This window comes from Adiantum capillus-veneris, chromosome 21 (assembly GCF_014529385.1).
Source record: "Adiantum capillus-veneris isolate H3 chromosome 21, ASM1452938v2, whole genome shotgun sequence".
NCBI classification, from domain to species: Eukaryota; Viridiplantae; Streptophyta; class Polypodiopsida; order Polypodiales; family Pteridaceae; genus Adiantum; species Adiantum capillus-veneris.
In genome coordinates this window covers 71,160,971-71,168,265 of record NC_140951.1, presented here as the reverse complement: position 1 = coordinate 71,168,265, position 7,295 = coordinate 71,160,971, and positions in this window count along the sequence as shown.

Below are 7,295 nucleotides of genomic sequence, written 5' to 3'. Positions count from 1 at the left end.
TTGACACAACTTTATGGGCTGAAGTAATCGTCGGGTTGACGCCGGGCGAGGCGGTCCTTCAGTGCTTCCAATGCCTTTTCGTATCTGATTTTGCGTTCTTTGTCTGGCACTTGCAAAAATTGCATGGTGACTCTATTTTTTAGTTCCACTGCCAAGTATCCTACAAATCTTGTTGTGAGGTTGCTTATCACCAGCGCAAATATCTTCGTTCGCCAGGTGAAGAAGCCAGTGTAAAATGCCTCCTCAAAAGTTAGAATATTATGCGAGGATAGAAACATGCATCGGGCATAAAATCCATAACTTCCTCTGAGGGTTGCCCACTTAGATCATAGCAGAGGCCTTTGTTTCCTTTCAAAAATGAGAGCCATGGGGCTCCTGTATGCTCAGGACCATTGAAGACGTGTATGCATGTGAGTAGCATCCAGGCAGATTTTATATAACATGGCACAGGAGAGATCTGGCAGACTTTTGAAGAATGTCATGGCGTCCTTTAGGGTTTTCACCATGTATTCTTCTGTTGCTTGGCCTCTCTCTAGAGCTGGCAACCTCGGAAAATTTAGCCATGTAGGCCTCTTCTTATGCAGTGCTTCGTGTGCTTGCCACGTCCTTACTCGCGGTACCGGACAAAATGTGGGATCTTTCTGTATGGCCGCAGGTGCTCTTGTGAACAGAATCAAATATCTTGGATTCTTGTTCAGTCAGCTTAGCCTCCACTTTGGGTGGTCTTGATCTGCGCCATCTTCTTGCATATCCTTGTATAATCTTTCCTTTACCTGTAAGAGTTCTACCTTGATGAGAGGGTATGGCAGGGATTGTTGGTGCCATTGAGCATTGATTTGATTGGGAGTGAGCTGTGTGACGTTGACAGAGTGTAAAACTCTCAACTCCCAATCCATAGTTGCCTTCCACTACTCATCTACCTCTAAGGCGGTCTTCTCCTTCATTGCATCTTCTTCAGCCTTTGACAACTGGACCATTGGCACTGTGTCTTCCTCTGTGATTTGGACCTAAAAATCTTCTCCCCCACTCGGCTCTTCGGTAGATTGTGTCTCGTATTCAGTAAATGAGACCGAGGGGATTTCCACTTGGGGCAGCTCTGAAGTGCCTGCCTCTTCCTATATATCTGGCTTTCCTTCTTTGAGGAGTTGATTCATTCTTTTCAATTCTGCAATTTCCTTAAGGAGCTCCTCCTCTCTTTGGACCCGCATGAGTGCCAGGTCTCTGCGTTGTGAGCTTTCCTTCTTTGAGGAGTTGATTCATTCTTCTCAATTCTGCAATTTCCTTAAGGAGCTCCTCCTCTCTTTGGACCCGCATGGGTGCCAGGTCTCTGCGTTGTGATTGCTCCAGCTTCAACTCCAGTTCTAAATCTCATTTTTTCTTTTCTAGAGCTTTATACACTTCATAAATTCCCTTGTTCGAGGCCACGGTTGGATTTTCTCTTAATTGCCGCAAGAAAGTGGCTTGATCATTAATTATTTGTTCAGAATACTGTAGAGATGCATTTGCTACATCTAATTGTACTTGAATCTTTTGAGCTGACAGAGAGGTTGTAAGAAGTTCATTTGTCACTTCTGTCAATTGCTCATCTTTCACTTTGCAGGCATCAGATAACTTAGTCAAGAGGTCACCCAACTCCTCCATTTCCTTCTGTTCGCTGTCCTTGGCTATCTGATGCCATTCTGCTTCAGTCTTTAGCTCTTGTACTTGCCTTTGGAGATCAGTGATAGTAGCCATTCTGTCGTTGAGCTCGCCTTGAAGAGCATCGATGACCATTTCTAATTCTTTGGCTTTAGTACTACGGTTAAAGGCTGCTGAGCGGAGTTTCTTTGTCATGATTTGCATCTGCCTTGCATACTCGTTTACTTGTAGAATGACTTCATCATTGGACTGCCACTCCTCCTGTCTTGCAAGTTGAGATGTGCCGGCATCATCTTATGTTGCTTCTTGTTGTGTTGTTATTGTTGGTGTTTCTATAGAGATGGTTGCTTTTCCTTGGCCATCCTTAGGTTTTGAAACCTCGGCAGTTGCAAGCTGAGTGGAAATTACTATTGTGGTCTCAACCCTTTCCGTTTCCACGGTTGCAGGCCTTTTCACCTTCTCAGTCTCGGTTTCTTCCTCATGTGTAGTGTTTTGCTCTTTTTCTGTATCTTGCTCTTTATCAGTTTCATCCACCTCCTTGTGAGTATCCTCGGCTGTCTACTCTAGTGCTGGTTCAGCTTCCTTTTCTTCATGTTGCTTGGCGTGGTCAATTTGTTGTGTAGCTTCCGTTTGGTGGGTTAAATCAGAATTTTTTTCCTTGTCGGTCTCGGCTTCTTCAGTGGTCTCTTGGCTTGGCGGTGATGATGGTGGAGTGGGCATGGGCTGGTCCTGTTGTTCCGGCGGCAGTGAGGTGGGTCGGGGGCATGCTTGGCCTTGCTCTTGAGTTGCTGCTTCCTCAGCTTTCTTGGCCGCTTCTTTCGCCTCTTTCAGCTTCAAGGCCTCTGTCTCTTGGTACATTCTTTCTAAATGATCCTTGGGATCCTCGGCCTCTTTCCTTGAATGATGTTTCATTCGAAGTCCCTTCAATTCGGTGGGTACCCACTTTTCTAGGTCTTTTCCCTGCGCTTTTCTAGTGCACTGATACGCCTGTTTTTCTCTTTCAAATCTTGCTTGTTTCTGCACTGGCTCCTCTTGGTGGGTAGCCACAGCTTTTCGCTTCATTTCTTCCCTCCCAGCTCTTTTTTCTTCGTTGTCAGAGCTTTCACTGCTATGCTGCTCTGATGAACTGTCATTGGATTCATCATCTGATTTAAATGATCGCTTACCAGATCTTGTAGATCTTGGAGAGGGTTGAGCTGCCAAGATCCATGTGTTCTGATTCGGGGCAGTCGGTAGGTTGTCAGCCATGCCGATGGCATGATAGGCTATTCTGGTCAATACTTCTGGTGCACCCAAGTATGTTATCTTTCCCTCCTTCTTGGTGGCCTTCAATGTTGTCAACACATATTGCGCGTGGTCCACAGGTTGTCTGGTGGTTGACTTCAGAACTTGTGTAAAAGTGGTGGCCACGGCGTGATTTGGTGTCGTGTACCTTGGTGGCCTTTTCTCCAGGAAATGAAAATGTCGATGGTACTGACGGGCTGGCTCTTCCACCTGCTTGTGGATGAGATCGACAAATGTAGCCACAACTATTTCCTTTGTAAACGTGCCCGCTGTTTTCCTATCTCTTGCTCGCATGGTCATTCCTTCAGTGGGCAATCTGAGTGCCTCTGCCACTATCTCCTTTGTAATTACAACCTCTACCTTATTTCCTTGGGCATTGCTCATGTTCAATGAATAGAGTGCAAAGTTAGCAAATTTGTAGGATTTTCTTTGGATTGTCCTTTTAGACTGAAATGTTGATAATCTGGTCCAAATTGCTTCAAATCAATTTTTGAACAAGCAAAGATGCATAAAATCATGCAAGGAACAAAACTGTATGGTCAAAACAAAAATTTGCAACCAAAGTAAATAATCGCGATTATTTACAGCTGGAAAAATTTTCAACCTTTTTGCAATCTTGGCTTTATAGGCTTGAAGTATGTACCAATTACATGCTCTGAGGGAAATATGGGCTCATTTGAATGTACAGGGTGAAAATGGTACCAGATTTTGGCTTTAGGTCTCTGAAACAATAGATATAAAGAAAATTTGAGATTTTGAAATCCAAATTGACTCAAAATTGGCTAGTGGGCTTATCTCAACATTCTCTTTGGATGTATGATGACAAAATATCCAAATTGCCCCATTTTGGCCAAAAACTAAATAATCGCGATTATTAACTTTTCTTCCAAAATTGACATTTTTTGGCATGGACTGGTTCTAGGCATGGTATAGACCTTGGGTATGAATTATGAGGTGATTTGGATCAAGAAAAGTTGTTCATAACCCAAATTTTGGCTTACACAGACTTCTTTGTGTTTTTTTGGCACTTTTGCAAGTAAAGGGTGGTCATTTTAGCTCATACTTGATTTTTGGCATGTAATAGGTGTGTACACATGATAGGTGAGGTAGATTGACAATTTCCAAGCAAAAATATTGCAAAAGTAAATAATCGCGATTATTTACAACAGTGACAAAAACTTTGCATTTCACAGAAATTTTGACCTAAACATGTTTCATACACCTAATACAAGTCCTAATTAAATTGAATTTGGTCAAGTTTGGTCATGCTGACATCACTTTGTGCTCTGTCGACTCTGTATTCACCGTTATTTGTGATTACTCTATCTGTTAGGTTGGTCGGTCAACTTTGAGGCTTTGGACTTGTCCGTAACCTCGTTGTGAAGCTACCTATCCAATTTTGGCTCATTTGGAGTCAGTTTGGCCTCGTATGTCGAATTTGACGCTCTGTAACCTTCGACCCGTTTTTCGATTTTCGAGGGCTTTACTTGATGGATTTCTCCAAACCAATCATATACATTGTATATGAACCTCATTAGCAAGCCATCTGTGGGGTCGGGTCAGAATTTTGGCCTTTCCCAAAAAACCATAATTCTCTACTGGGGATCCCCTTGACCCAGTCGAATGATCATCTAATGGTATGGAATGGTTCTATTATGTTAGGGCATGCTATGGTTCAAATCCCATCCGATTTGGTCAAGCAGGCAGGCCGCTATGGTCACTTTTAGGTCGTAGGTCTTCGTGCACTGCTCGGCTTCTAGGGTTTTTTCTAGGGCTTTAGACTAGCTACCGGCCATACAAAATGCATCATTGATTAGTAAGGAACTTATCCCTCACGTCTCCTGTGAGACGGCGCTGAAAAAGGTCAACTGTGGGCTCCAAAAATGACGCGCGAAAGAAGCTGAAATGCTCTCTTTGCAAAGGCTCCAAGTGGAAATGAGGTGGTTTTAGCGTAGGCTGGATATCTATACCTGGACTTCCCGAAACAATTTTCCCCAGATTCCCTCGTTAGTCCTATTAGGCCGTGAAATCTATGTTAAGCTCAAAAATTTCCAAAATCAAATTCCTGTAGCTCATTCTGCAAGAATTTTGCAAAAGTAGGCTTGGCCGCCTAATTTGGCCTTCCCGCTTCCATCTTCTGATTTCGTTGAAAATTTTTGTGCTTGTGCGCCTTGTCTTTCTGATCACCACCATGTCTTCCGTTTTTCCATCTGAGCTTCCCTGTTATTTATTATTAATTTTTGACCTTTTTATTTAAAAAAATCAAAGAAAATAGAAAAATGCTCTTTTAAAAAAAAATCAAGTGAAAATCCAATAATTAAGAAAATCCCTTGAAAAACACAGCTTTATTGTTGTTTGTTGGATTTCTTTATTTTTAAGCCTCCTTTTCAACAAAAATGATGAAAAATACCCAAAAAAAAAACTATTTTTTATGATTTTTTGATAATATATACACTATTTACACTCATCGGGAAGATATTATCAGTGAATTTTTCCTTGTTGATGAATTATAAGGACATTGTTAGGTAATTTTGTAAAAAATCACACGTTAACATGAAACTTTTTCCTCCCTCTTCAAACATTGCCCTTAATTACTTAGTATTTAGTAGTACCCTTCCATCCCTCCTAAATGGTGTTCTCCGGGACGACTGCGTGCATGAGTCGAACAATTGTGTCTATGCATATCCGTGATTGGCTCTACCATGATATGAAGATCAATGCAATTCAACTCAATATGTTGTGCAAGAGCTGGGTCTTGAGTAAATAACTCAAGGGTTTCCGATGTCAAGGTTTGCTTTTGATGTCCTCCAAAGAGAAAATCTTGTAGCCTTTGTGCTCTCTGTTTGATAGTACCATCGGCGTGTTTAAACACGGTGATGCTTGAGCTGTTGGGAGCACTTTAGACGGTTGTCGAGCTTTTTCTCGCCATTGGTAGCTCGGTCTGCTTGGTGCATGGTTTTTGAGAGTCTGTTGAGACTTAACTCACCACTGTTTGATTGGTTTCACATTGTGTGGAGAAGATAAGTGCTCCTTTTTCTTCCAAACCCTTTTCATGTTAGGTTCCTTGTTCATAGATGCTCGATTCTGTGCTCGAATCCTTGGAACCGTCTTCTGTTTCTTTGGTGAAATTTTAGGCACCCAGATCTGATTTGGTTTATCCACAAGTTGCGCCTTTGGTACCCAAATTTGCCTGGCTCCTTGCCTACTTGTAGCATTTGTTTGTCGAGGGGATGGAGAAGATTTACTTCGTGGATTGGTCCTCTAATTGCATCTTTTCCATTCCTCTTTGCTTGGTGCAATAGGAACAATGAGTTGCCCTCCTTTAAATGATAGCTTTAGCTGATTTGTATCCCAATCTGGTACTGCTTTGTATGTATGCATCCAAGGAATGCCAAGAATCATCGTTTTATTCATGTGTTCATCTAGCAAGCATACAAACTGATGCAGACATGAGCATCCATGTACTACCATGTTCAAGTTGACTACTCCCAATGTTGGAGTTGGGTTCTTGTTGCATCCTTTGATTGTCGTTATTCTTGAGGTCAATGCTTGACTTGTTGCCTTCTTGTATGTGTAATAACTGACTGCATTCACTCTAGCTCCTGTGTCTACAAAAGCATTGGTGCTATAATTGTTGAGTTGTAATTTGATGCAGAGATTCATTCCATCTAACCAATCGTCATCTGTTGAAACTGCGTCTTTAGGTAGTTCCCATCGTCGATCATCTAGTGTCAAAGTGTTGATGGGAATCGGTATTTGTTGATTTTTGAGAGCAGCTTTACGCTTGAGCACCTGAAGTCTAGCTTCCTCCTGGGCTTCATCAATAACATGCTGTCGCTTCATCTTCCTTTGTTTGGCTCATGCATTCTCTCTAGTAATTCATTAGTTAGTGGCAAATTGTATTTCTTTAAACGACATCCACTAATCCAATTAGCCATTGGTTCATCATCTAGGGTTGACAATTTTACTGCTTCACTTTGAGATACATCTTCAATGATAAATGGTCCATTTCCCTTTTTCTTAAACTTGGGAATGTGTTTTTTAAGGGAATAGACTAGAACTAAGTCCCCTTTCTTGAAAATTTTGGTGATTAAGTGGGAATCAAAAAACTGTTTTTGTTTCCTCTTTTGTGCATAGATATGAGCTACAGCAGTTAGCGTTTGCTCGTCTAGCTTTTCCAAATCTTCAAATCTTTCTGACAATTCATGTCCAGTCCACTCAAGAGTTTGTGCTACCCTTAAGGTCGGCAATAGAAATTCTATCGACAGTATGGCATCAAGACCATAAACAAGGTTAAAGGGTGTAGCATTTAAAGCCGTTTTGAATGAAACTCGATAAGCCCATAGAACAGCATGGAGATTCATTCCCAGTCT